This window comes from Perna viridis, chromosome 5 (assembly GCF_037379345.1).
Source record: "Perna viridis isolate PV_CMFRI_1.1 ecotype Kerala chromosome 5, ASM3737934v1, whole genome shotgun sequence".
NCBI classification, from domain to species: domain Eukaryota; kingdom Metazoa; phylum Mollusca; class Bivalvia; order Mytilida; family Mytilidae; genus Perna; species Perna viridis.
This window is the reverse complement of record NC_142449.1, coordinates 32,703,687-32,718,460: the sequence shown is the minus strand read 5'-3', so window position 1 is coordinate 32,718,460 and position 14,774 is coordinate 32,703,687.

Sequence of the window (14,774 nt, the reverse complement as noted above, 5' to 3'; positions counted from 1 at the left end):
TTCACATTTTCTTGAAAAAGAATTATCATAACATTTCTTTAAACATTATGAAACAATACTAAATTCAACTAATGATTAGTGTTTATTTAAGCAATAGCGACGGGTTAAATGAATGACCAGCCCATGGTAAAACCATGATAACATATAGTTTCCGTTGTTTATTTCGAATCTAATATGACTAGTTTCTTCATATTTTTTAATATTCTCAGTCTATGGGTTTCACGAATGTTGAACATGTGTTTATCACTTTAATTCACGTCAAATAACAATTTAAGTTAATGACCAATTAAGTATTCACGAAATTGTACCGTTTGTTCTAACAGATATTATTATAACAAAAAACATATTCACTGTTAAAATAGTGAGATATATGCAGTATACCTTGTGTATTGATCACATTTTTACCAAACCGTTCTCCGAAAAAAAATAATAAACTATTTTTTTTTAAAGAATAAAGAAAAGTTTGAATATATAAAAGAATTCATGTGGCTACAAGAAAAACATAAGTTTTGTAGAAATTCTTCCGAACAGAAGCCTTCTAAAGATGTCTATGCGGCTGTTCTTCGTAAAAACTAGGAAAGCACGAAACTGACGTTTTGCAGGTTTCCTTTCATAGCCAAATGTGGCACTTTGTATGTTCTTGATAAGCTAATTTCTTTGTAAATAGTAGACATTATATAGTTTCATGGTCAATCTATTTGAAATCTATTGGAATTAAAAAATATATACCCCGTCGAGTTTTGAACGTGGAAACTTCCACAATATTTCAAGCACTTGATAGACATTGTTAATGTTTAACATAGTTCTAAGGGTGGATTCGAATAATCAGTATTACAACATTTTGAAAACGCCAACGCTGATGTTTCATTTTCGATATTGCACTAAGCTTTCTCTTTTAAGTGGTTGATTCAGTTTCCTATTACTCTATTTGTTATGTTTTTATTTACCTCTTCTTGAATACATTTTATATTTAAATTTTGATCTGTCCAAATATTTGGTTTGAATGCTACTTATCAGAGAAACTCTGACTCCATGAAACACATTTACGGCATACCGAAAGGGCAGTTTTGATCAATATTTTCTTTTTCTATTTTTAACAATGGAGAATATAGATATAAGAAAGGGAAAACAACTGTTACATTACGCTTTATTTCAAAGGTAAACCACGTGACTTTTCTTGCAATGTTTATAAATTTGGTCTTTCGGTCACGTCATTTTAACATAATAGAACACGAATCCCTCCGTAAGGTCCGTAAATTGGAATTATAACTTTAAATAAAATTCTTGTGGATGCTGTGGAGGACTTTGTAAGAAAGTGGATAAAACGAGAACAAGACGACACTGATGTGGATATATAACGGAAATAATTATGATTTATATGTCATAGAGACAACAACCTCACCGGGTATGAACATATCAGCCAATGGCCACTAATTTGTCTTCAATGAACGACGATGAAACCCTCATACCACAGGGCAGCCGGCCCCAAAACATCATTATATAAAGGTATAGCTAAATAGTTGCCCCAATATACTCAAGGAACATAAAAAATAACTCAAGATGAAAACGAAACAAATACAGGGACCAGAAATTCTTGACTTGGGACAGGCTTAAAATACGACAGGGTTTTTGTACTTTTGCGTGATCACAACCTCCCTTTAAAAACTGGCTACTGTAGAAAAAATATAACACAATAAAAAAACACCTAAAATCAGTTCAAAAAGGTCTGAATCCCTCGTTACAAAGAAAGTAAAGAAACTAAATATAAATTACACAAATGTACAAAGTAAGGACTCCTAGCAGTTAACTGACATGCGAACGGCAGACCATTTTAAACCTATAACAGTTATGTCCCAATCGTGTGTAAAAGCAATCCCAATTCATCCAATGCGGGGTTGAGAATCATGGTACATCATATTTCATACAATAAGGACACAAACCCTGTCATTCCAAAAACTGCTAATAATTTGTATGTAAAGACCATATGAGCGAATCAAGTTTAATACCAAAACAAAATCCTATTCTTAACGATTTGACAACAATACCATGGTATATCAACGGAAGGTCATTTAGCTCATATAGAAATAGGCTTGAAATTCGACGGTCTTTGTGTGTGTCCGTTTGAGGTATTATTCGTTTGATTGTAAAGCAATGGGTGTTAGTTACGGATCCGATGATAGTTTTATTGCCATTATTGCTATTAGATATATGGAGTTACATAAAAAGCGTTTCTTACCTACGACATTTTGTTCGATTTTGAAGAATTTAAGGAGATAGAACTAGGGTATGGGATATTACTCTTATGAATCACTGGATCGTTTATGTAAAACATTTTATACCAATCTCATCTAAGCATCACAGTAACTTGGAATAATTTCATTCTATATCAAATGAAATCTTGATAGGCTTTTGTGAAATTGAATATGTTGCAAACATATCACTGATTTCAAGAGTTATGTCCCTTACCCCAGGTCTACCCTCTTAAGATAATAACTATAATGCAGAAAGCAGTTCGTTGAAAATTTTTTTATTGTGTTTCTATTGGAGTTTAAATTAATGTATACTAGACATGAAAGAACATCCATTTGGAGGCAATGAAATTGTAAAAGTAAATTTTGAATTTTCTTAGTTTGTGTGATCCGGTTGCAGGTAGATGCCTAAATTATGAAATTGAAATTAATAGGTTAATTATTCACAATCTGAACTTTCATTTCACTTCGTCACAATACATGATATTTTTATCCTGAAGGCTAAATTCTTATTCATTTTTTCCCAATAAGATGAATAGTCTCAAAACCGAGGCTATTAATGCATCATAAAATTAATATATATTTTATACGAAAGTTTTATGTGGTTGCATTGTCATTGTCAGGTGGAAGGTTTTATGTTTTTAATAAATACAACCATGTAAATTGCTAAAGCATCAAGCTCAATAACTAAATGTATCTAACATTCAGGTAAGATCTATAATAGTATAGACTAAAATGATACATAAAAGTAGAATACGCTAGTTTTGCTCTGATTTTCCCGTTTATTAACGTGACAACACATATAATATTAGTTATGGAATGGGCTTTATGATACCATTAATCGATTTCGAAAATTTATCAATTTATTTTATGATCGATTAATCGGAAATAATCAATTTTAACATATAAGTACGATAAAATCGAATATAAATGTCAAGACAAATTTGTGTATCATCACAATACTTAATACTTTATATGTCATCCAAATTTCATTTAATCCTGTCTTTAAACTGTAACGTTTTAATGCATGTGAACATACCAATCTAAATTACGATCAACAAATATATATATTAACGAAAGCTATGTTTATATATGGCCGAGTGGTCTAGAGCGTTGGACTAAATGCAGGTTGTGTTGCCATATATGTCAGAGAAGAGAAGGGGTTCGAATCCCGCTGAGGGAGCGACCAAATTTGCATCGATTATAGAGTTGGGGTGTAGTTTAGACTTGATTATATGTGTGTGTGTGTGTGTTTGTTTGTTTTATTAAAACACTAAAAATTAATCTGATCGGTTGAAAATTGATTTCAGGATAATGTCAATATCAGATTTATTAAGACACCGGGCATTGATTTTAAAACCTTTTTACAAAATGTTTATTTATCAAGTAACTTTATATTGAATGCGTGAAGTTCAATTCGTATCTATTAATTATAGATATTGTTATTTTAAGTAGTTCTGTCATTCGATTTTAAAATAATTTCGATTGCATCATACGACGTTATACAAACGTTATCGAAAGATATGTTTTAGAATGTTTGCCGTTTATAATATTTAGAATTAAACATTCAAAAACTAGTACTAGGATTGTCATAAGCACCATGGCTTAAATTTTTCTTTGCATAGGACCATAACAACCTAGCTCCTCGCCAAGAAAATCCTTGCAATATTAATTGTAAAATTTCAAACTTTTGAACTTTTTAACCAACTGATTGTTATTTATTTTACCAAAATATCAAGAAAATTTTTTTTGGCATAATTAATCTTCTTTGTACAATGTGTAACGTATTCTGTTATTCACTTTGCCAAAGTCCTAGTTGTAAATCAGAAGAATTCATTTTCTTAATTATGATTTTCTAATTCCACGACTTGACCGTTCGCTCATTTTTTTTATCGGTATAGCTATACCCATTCGCTGAAATATAGATAAAATTAATTATTGTTTGTCTGAATATTGCTTAAATTTTTTTTTGTTTAATTTTTTCTGCAGCCTGCCAAGATCGACGTTAGATATGTTTTTGAAAAGGTTGTGATCAGCAAAAGTACTTTAACCCCACCGCATTTTTGCGCCTGTCCTGAGTCAAGAATGAATTTCTGGCCTCTGTATGTCTTTTTTCGCTTTCACTTCCAGTTTACTTCATGTTCTTGGAGTATATAGAAGGCACTTTTTTGCTGTTCATGTGTAAAATGTTGTTTTTGGGGCCAACTGCAGCCTGCCAAGTCGTGTGAGGATTTCTTCGTCATTCATTGAAGTCCGATGGACGACCTTGAGCTGACATCTTTCATTCCATTGTGGTCGTTTTTTCTTTGACATTTTTGCCATATTCATTTTCGTAATGTCATAAGTACACCCAACCTTAAAAGATATTTAAAAAAAAAAAAGAAAACAGCCAAGAATAAAAAGTATTGCATTTTACAAGTTTTTATTTATACTTGCATTGAAAGTGTCCTACATTGCATAAGCGTTATACACCACTCACTTCCAAATGGACGCAAAATTAAGTACCATTTGAAACAAATATAAAATAAACTAAAAGAATCATTAATTTTGTTAAGCTTGATAAATCTAGTTGCTTTTCTTGTATCCAAAGAAAAATAACCAATTAATCTTAAGATCACGTGGTTTATGCATGCATATCACATGTTATTATAAAGTAGCAGTTTGCTCTTAACATTGTTCTTTTTGAAAGAAAAAAGGGAGACTACTGGAGAAACAACGGCGACATTTTAATAGGACGATTCATAAACATGTCAGACAAGTGTGATTTAGTATGAAAAATGGAAAATTTAGCTGATGTAAATATGAAAATGTTTATAACATAAATAAAATTGTCAGTGATGTAAAGGATTTATCATTCAGTAATTACACGAGTCAGCTATGACAGCCAATCACATCTTCACTTTTCTTTTTTTCATTTATTACTTGTCAGTCCTTTCTGGTGGGAGTAACTGATAAATGTTTTTTATTGCTAGTACAGTAAACCCGTCTAAACCGAACCCTTTTTGACTAAAATTTGTTGGTTTAGAAAAGTGCTCGGTTTACTCAGGTTTGAAATACATTAAACCTGACATTACAGGTTTTCGGTTATTTCAGGGTTTGGTTTAGAGGGGTTTTACTGTAAAATGTACTGCACAGATCCTATTTAGATACGTGCTATCTTCCAGTGGAACGCTAAAATATCACGTTTGTCTACAGTACAAGATTGTGTGAAAACAACAATGAAAATCAATACGGTGCAAAAGAAACTCCGGAAAAAAGGAAATAATTTCAAAAGTACTAAAAATACATCACAAAGGAATTCCAGCCAAAAATATAGAATGTTTTGTATAGCACGATAGGCATCGTCATACATCTTTCAAAATGCTGGAATCGATAACATATTTGTCCAGTGTTTTGGACGCGTTTTTCACCATCGGTCGACATTTCAATGGGAACAAATTGTGCTCCTCTACTGGCAGATCTTTTCTTTCACCATTATGAGGCTGATGTTATAGGTTATCTGATCCGAAAGAAAGAACTTCGTTAAGCTAGATCCTTTAAATTCAGCTTCCTCTATATAGATTACGTTTTATCGTTAAACAATCCTAGTTTCAGAAATTTGATATTTCGCATCTACCCCAAAGAATTTGAGATAAAGGATACTACCGACACTGTGACGTCAGCTTCTTATCTTGACCTACACTTAGAGATCGATGGTAAAGGAAAACTATTGACCAAACAATAAGACAAATGCAATTACTTTTCATTCCATATTGTCAACTTTCCGTCCATCTGTGGCAACACCCCTTCAGCACATGCGCATGGAGTATCCATATCACAACTCATACGTTATGCCAGAACTTGCTGTAACTACACAGACTTTTTGTATCGCGCTAGACTTCTTACAATTAGGCTTCTGGAAAAGCGTTATTTTGCTACAAGATTGAAAGAACTCGTGGATCGTTATGGTTTATTCATCTGCACCATGAAAATTTATATGTTCAACGTGCCATAGTTTTCCTTTCCTCTTTCGTCGACCCCAGACTATGAGCAACTCGGCGGGTGTGTCTAGAAAAACACAGAACGCATACCCTACCGGTGCACCTGATCCATGCTCCCAGTTGTCGAGGCTACCTTGTTGCCTTATATGTATTATTTTATTTATTAATGTACATGTTGTGTTTGCCTGTTTTACATGTCTGGTTATTATTCCTGGATAACATTCTTTTGATATCTGCTAGAATCTTTGTTCCCTTGATACCTTTTTGGTTAGTTTTCAAAATATGTTGAAAATATCAATACATAAATCAATTTGCCTGATGAAACTGATATATGAAAGGGTTCTTCCACAGTTAAATTGTCCAGGTTTCTAAAAGAGATCGAATATATTTTAAACGGCAGAAGTTGTGTTTGTTTTATATTTAAAAGAACCATTAGAAAATAAACTTCAAAATCAAATCAGTATGAATATAGCATGCAATAAAATGTGTATATACTTTGCAGACAAAGCCTTATAGCAATTTGTACACGCATAATATGGAAATCGTAGTTCAAAAGTGCTAACATTCTGCCTAATTGAGGGAAAAACACTTTAGTTCATTACCTCTTTCTGTGTAGGAGATTTTACTACATGTTTCATAAACTTTCATCAATTTTCGACCATTAAAGTGTATTGCATCTAGACAACTGTTGACAAGATATTTAGTTTATGGAAGCGTGTTGTCCATCAAAAACACCCGCAAATTTCCAAACGGTGGCTCAGAAACTATATTTGTTGACGTCATTTTGATAACTTGGTGTTGTACAGTTTTTAATTTTAGTCGTGTTCTTACCATGAATGTATGCCAATACGCCGTTTTAATGGGTAAGGTAATCTTTTCAGTAAATAACAGAACCGGAAACCAGTATGAACGAATATCTCCTTTTAAGTTAAAACCCATCCAAATTGTTTGTATAAGCCATCTCCATATCATGAAATAATTTATGCTCGAGTAAACAGCGAAACGAATTAGGTTTGTTTAGTTGAGATTTTTTATGTTAATATGGTTCTTTGGCCATCAATAAGTTTCACAAACGATTTTACTAACGCATCAAGAAAATTCATTCTCTTAATTTAAACTACAAGTCAAACATAATAATAAGCTGTCATAAATGAAATTAATGGGTTGTTAATACAGTTTCATATTTATGAATGTCCATAGCATGGCGTTGGACAGACATCTTATAATGATTTACAAGACACAATTACAATACCCTAAGGCTGTGGATACCAGATGGCCCAGTTTGTGAGAATTTTGATAAAAATAAATAAAAAAAGAATAAAGTCATAATTATTACCAAATAGTCCTTTCGCAAAACACTGTTTGATCAATATGATTTCCCGAATGGCGAATCCACCACAGAGTAATGACCGTTTACTATTTATGAATAAAACCGAGATACAGACCAGGTTTAAACCCGAAGGAAAGATAAGTGCGTGCCAACTATCTTTTTTCCAATTCGAGCCTAATTCGTATGTCAATGTCTTTTTCAAGTAAGTGCACTGTTATTGTCTATAAATTGCAACATAAAATTTAAAAGGGTTTTAGCTTGATAATCAATAATTTGGATTCGAAGCAAACGACATTCTGATTAACTAAACAATGTAACGTTTGTAACGTCACAAAAAATTATAATCAGTAAGTGACAATAAATTTTTTGAAATAAAATATGTGCAAAACATTTTGATTAGTATAACAGAACGGCTGCAGTATATATTCTTCTAATCCATGCAATCGAAGTTTGACAGTAAATTTAGACACCACAGTTTATGCGTTTGTTCTCTGGCTATACAATCTTTCATAAAACTACATTGTTTATCTCATAACTTTTGTTTTATCAGACAAAATCAAGAGTCTTATTTAAGATAATTTTATATATCAGAAATAATAAGGATCAAAATCGAGTATATGGCCGAAACATGAAAAACCAACAAAAAGCAGACAATTTTTAAGCTATTTATATCATTTTAGCTTGATAAATAGAACACTTGCCTAAACTATCCCATATTTAAGCCCGAAAGGATTTTTTAGTCAAAATTGCTCATACAGGAGTCTAAACTTTTGTTTTATCAGACAAAATCAAGAGTCTTATTTAACATAATTTTATATATCAGAAATAATAAGGATCAAAATCGAGTATATGGCCGAAACATGAAAAAAACAGGAAACAATGAAGATCCATGCACACCATACTTGTAATATATTATATATATAATAAACGTTGAAGATAAGCATAACAAGAAAGGACAAAAAAGCACTTGCATACGGATAATTGTTTTGAAATGAAGGTGTTTCAGTAGGGTGAAAACTCCTGCCACATATTTAATGGAGTGAATTGGGTACCTGTTTCTAGAAAGCAGAACGGTCGTTACAGTCACAAGGGCAATTGGTATTAACTTCGGCGACTATGTGATGCAACCAAATCATTTCTAAGTTTTCTGAAGGAATGAACTTTTTTCTGCAAGGAATTAAACATACATTTACATCAGTCATCAGACATGTCCTTAAATACAAATAAATGAAGTATGTAATACGATTACATTTTGTTTTGTAGACAGACAGAATGATCAAACATCATCTGCCTCTACCTTAATGAGCCATGAAAATATCGTTTTTCGTTTAATATGTCTTTTCACACATGAACCACAGACAGTTGCGTTAAAGTGATAGGTGAATATTTTTTTTTGTTTTTAATCACTTGCCGAAACTATATTAAGTACAAAGTTGCAAGTATGGTAAATAGATTTAGTATAACAGTTTTTAATTCTGTTTAAGAAATTTGAAACGATGTTTGGTTCATAAAAGAAAAAAATAATATGTGTTTTGAATTTATTCCCGAGAAACGTTAAGTAGAAGCACAAAACACTGCATTTTGTTTTTATACCACCAATAAGGGGTAATAAACATGTGGTAATGTTACCTCTATGATTGCGTGAGTGCCCATGGTTACCTGAACAATCAATAATTAAAAGATACATCAACAAATCGAACGCATAATCATAAGTCGAATGGAAATATTTTGAAAATAATACATGAACAGGCAAAGCCAAGATATACCGTAAAAACGAAATTAACCAATTTATTCCTATTTCAAAGTGAATTGATGGGTAATGTTATGCAAGTCTGCTCATTGCTTACTTCGCAACCAGTCTATTCAACCAAAAATTACCTATTTACAATTCTAATATGACGTGCATCAAAAATCTTTCAACCACAGCAATGCTAAATGGTAAAATGCTTTAGACACATGAGTCATATCGTGCAACACAAAGGCTGCGTCTATTCAAAAATATGAAAAATCTAGTCCTATTGAAATCGAAATAAATCACGGAAACTCTGTTAGGAAACTTAATTTAAATGAATGGTATTTAATCGCATTTACTCATACATGTTAGATACATATTAGATGAGTGTTACCAACAAAACAAAACAAACAAAACAAAACAAAACAAAAACAACAAAAACAAAAACCAACAAAAAGCAGACAATTTTTAAGCTATTTATATCATTTTAGCTTGATAAATAGAACACTTGCCTAAACTATCCCATATTTAAGCCCGAAAGGATTTTTTGGTCTAAATTGCTCATGCAGGAGTCTAAACCGCTCGGCCACCCACATCTACATATTTTCAGTGGCAATCGAAATTCGTTGACTGTATTATCTTTGTGTCCGATCCCATTTTTTACTCTATCATAATTTCATGCCTATTGAATAATCCATTTCGTGTTCATCACCCGAATATAGCGGCAAAACTACTGCCTGGGTGAAACATATCAACCGAATATAGCGGCAAAACTACTGCCTGGGTGAAACATATCAACCGAATATAGCGGCAAAACTACTGCCTGGGAGAAACATATCAATCAATCAATATGAAACGCCTGTGCCAAGTTAGGACTATTGGCGATTGTTTCCAACCTACCAGTTTTCAGCCTGATATTGTCTTTTGTTATACGGGCTTTCCATTTATTTACTCCTTTTTACTACGTATGCCTTAATTTTAACACTTCGCTTATTTTATTTCCCTTCTCTTCGATGTATGATTTCAATATAATTCTTTTCTTGCCATAAATTTGATTTTGATTCAGCGATTGACAGTCTTTTTCTCCATAGCTCTAATAAAGTGGAAGAAAATCAACTCTATTTTTTTTCTTATAAAAATTTAAGACTGAGTTAGTTCCCTTTAACCAGTTGGTGAAATATTTGTCGACTGTTAACTACAAGTTAATGATAAAAAAGATTCAATATCCTCTAAGTTTTAAAAAGGTATTTGATTTTATATATTGTTTTGACCTTTTTTATGTCATTTCGTTTTGTAGGCTGATCAAAAATGATCTGCCACTACCTTAATGGGTCATTAAAATATCGTTTTCCGTTGAATATGTCTATTCACACACGAATCCCAGACAGTTAGGTTCCAAGAAATATGTGAATATTTGTTATTAACCGCTTGCCAAAAAATTCTCACAAATGAAAACGGACATACAACGGTGCTCCGGAATGGTAATAATATTCAGCGATATCCGTGACATTGCTAGTAACTTAGCTACCACAATATAGCTCTCCCGTCGCGGCGGAGCCGCAATGAGGTCCCATCATAAAACAACAACAGTGCAAACCAAGGTAAAACTCATACCTGGGCGCTAACAGTAAATGTTTTATTGTGTGAATAATGTGGATATCATATAAATAACACATAGCAAAGAGGCTGATAGAACAGCTTGTTACCCCGTTGTCACCCGAGGTGTAACTGAGACTGACAATGTATTTTCAGAGGGTAAAAACTCTCTATCAATCAATATTTCATGGTCATTCTTTTCAGTATAAGCAAAAACAATCAGGTTTTTTTTTATGTTTTCTTTCGTTTTTATTTTCTTCATTATTATTATTTTATTTTCTTTCAACTTTGCATCATTTGAAACTGTCAATGTCACACCTTTTTTGTGATTTTCCCCCGCTCTCAAGCAGAAATGTCAATAAGATTTTTTTTTTATAAATTTTCTTGTTTATAGTTATTTAATCTAACTGTTACCGAAGCAGGGTTAACAACAACAACTAAATAAAAGGTCAAGAATTCAGTGTATTGAAATTAAACAACTATGACACATATTCTCATTTGAACACATTTTTTTTAGTTTTGGTGCCATAAATACAAAAAAAATTACGTCTGTTGATTTCATTATTGATTGATGTTACATCCGTTATTAATATGGAAGTTGCGCATATTAATGTCTTCAAGCGCAAATTTAACTAAGATTGAAATGGTTACTAATATTTACCTTAGTAATTTTAGATTTCACGAGAGGGTAATAGACAATACAAAATCCCTCTGAGACATGTGATAGAGCAGAATATTACCCTCCTATTGAACCAATCAGAATTCATTAAATTGACATGAAATATGATAAAGTGGAATATTGTTAAATGATTTTTTATTTGGCACCCATTATTCTCAATTATTCTTATCCATGATCAGACACTGAGAAAAATATTCATGTTCTCATGTTCTCATATTTTTCCTTTTTGCGGGTGGTCGCAATTACAATGTTTAATTGTCCTATCGACAATCGTCGACCAATAGATGAACAAAACGTATCTGGTGGAACTGAATAAAAAGTATATTTAAAGTTTACCCTTTAAGGTTATGCAAGCAAAAGTGGTGGATATTTTTTTACAATTGATGATGGCCAAAATGAGCAAGTGGTAGCTGTACTATAAAAAATTCAAACAAACTAACAGCAACGTTTTCGGACTATTGTTTCGAATCACCATTTAACAGTCTCTTATCTTAGTTCACGTAAGTTCTATAATAAGCTGTTCCGTTATTAGAATAATGTTTTTGTCCTTGACAATAAAAAATGCGTTTTTACTGTATGAACGATTCATCCCCATATTTATACATGTATGTGCTAAAAGAAACTCTGTGAAATGATCGGTTTTAAAAGATTGGAAAACAATCATGTGAGGAAAAACGTAAGTGTTTCTTAAGAGGGGTGTTTAATGCGTTATATTATTTAGTTTAAGCCAGCATTTCCATCGGAAATATTTGCACCAAATAATGATAATTGCGTTGGTTTCGAATTTATTCAGGTTTTTCCTTGATATTGGTATTTGCTATACGGACTTTCCTTTTTGACTATTCCTTTTTGACTATTCCTTTTGAACATTGCATAGATTAAATCATTTTGGTAATTTTGTTATTACCCGTAAGAACAACGTTGTAGAAGGATTCTCTTATCGACAATTGTCCAAAAATAAGATATCATTTTGAAACATATGAATCGGATCTTTGCAGATGGTTACAAACATTTTAGTCTTTGTATAATATTTTTAATGAAACGTACGTCAAAACACTCCAATAATATTTTTAGACTTATGAGGGAAAAAGGAACTATTTCTTAAGCGGGGGTTACAATAGCGCGCTATAAAACCTGGTTAAAACCCCATTTCCTTATGATATGCCTTCACCAAGGCAGAACCATTTTGGTTGTTTCGGACTTTCGGTTTTTACCTTAATTTTGCCATTTTATTACGGACATTTGCTTCGTCTAAAGATTACTAGTTCAATAGTTTTGCTAATTCTATATCCCTTGTTTTTATCAACTGTAATAACGGTGAGGAAGACAAATAAAAATAAATAATATTTAATATTTCTTTTTTTCACATTTTACAGTTTTTTTTATAACGTAAAAATTGTCATAGAAATTAAAGTCATGGAAATCATTTTGTTATTTTGAAACTTCCAACTGACCGACTTGAATTAGTTATAATTAAACCTTCCACTGCGAGTGTTTTCACATGATTGATGCATTTTTTTCTGTCAAAACCATAAAAACCAAAATCGCATTCCTAGCTTCATTTTCAATTCTGCTATAATTCAAGCAACAATTATTTTTTAATTTACAGTATTTGTTGACCATTTACGTAAGTTTGTAAATTCTTAAGTGAAGATAGATAATAAATACAAAGGTACCGATAATATCAATATTGCAACCTATATCCTACATGGCCAATTGGAAGCTTGTTTGATTAAATGGAACCTCAGGGAGATCATTTGTTAATGCTCTACATCATTACAGCCAAATTTAATTAAATTTGGTCATGAGGTTTTCATGAAGTTCACTTAAAAAGTTAAAAAAGAATATTTTGAATATTTTTTTTCTTTTCTTTTAAGCTTGTCTCCACAGGTGACTTAATTTACTCCAAACTGGTTATTGCTTGATAATATATTTGCTACATGCTGTATACGTTTTTCAATGGGTTACCTCTCATCAGCAACATTAGAATCAAATAAATAGGAAGATCAAAATCCATTGTTTATAAGAAGAGCTTAAAACAAAAACAAAAGTAACCAAGGCAACCAAGATTTGAGCGGGAATCAAAAGAATGTATTCTAAGGATAAAAAACTAGACACACAAAACAAAGAACATGAAATAACCTGAAGAACATCAGCCCATGCTCCCAATAAAAACTGGGAGCATGGGCCAGATGCAACGGTAGATAAGCGTCCTCAGATTTTCTAGAAAAAAAACACCGTGTTGCTAAACAGATGCTACGTTCGGGATAGACGAAGGAGAAAAAGACAATTATGACACGGTAAATTTTCACAAGTACCCTGAAAGGTTTTGATTTGGTGTACTTTTTATATGTAATTAATGTTTGTAACAACATACTAACTTTTGCAATATCAATGGTACATTCCATACTGCTCTGGTACAAGCCCACGGCCAATATTAGCCATCGACAACATCTCGGGTGTGATATGGGAGTATTGACTTGATACAGAGAGCAAAGCTTTGTAATAACCTACATATATTAAGATACCTTCACAAAGGTTGGAGGTTTCGTTATTGTATTGGCACTGACATGTCCAATTCTATAATAAAAAAAATAGAATATTCGCATCTTGCTGAGATTACGTATAAGATTTTGTTTACCTATTGAGCATTTTGTTTTCTGTAATACATGCAGCTAACATTTTGATGAAAAATAGAAAAGAGCGAAAATAGAAACAAACAAACAATTTTACATTATTTTTTGTGTGTGTTTAAGGAGGTAGGATTAGGGACATTACTCTTAAAAATCATTGGAACGTTTGTATGCAGCATTTTACATCAATCTTATGTAAGCATATGATTAACTTGGATTCATTTTATTTTGCTTCAAACGAATGCTTGAGAGCCTTTAGTGAAATTGAATATAATACAAGCATATCACTGATTCCATGAGTTATGTCCCTTACTCTAGGTCTACCTCCTTAAATAACGTACGTATTTTTAACAAATGTATACTCCGCCAGATGGTTTTTATGTGTTGTGCATATGAATTATGAAAATTGTGTAAAAAATAGTGTCAACAAAAGTATAATTGTTTTGAACTTAAATCAATTTTTTCTGGCAGAGAAAAGTCATACCACTTATTATATATAACCTGTACCCTATACTGATGATATAGATCGAGGGTTGATACAGCATGCGATACAGTTTTTAACATGTCATGTTCAT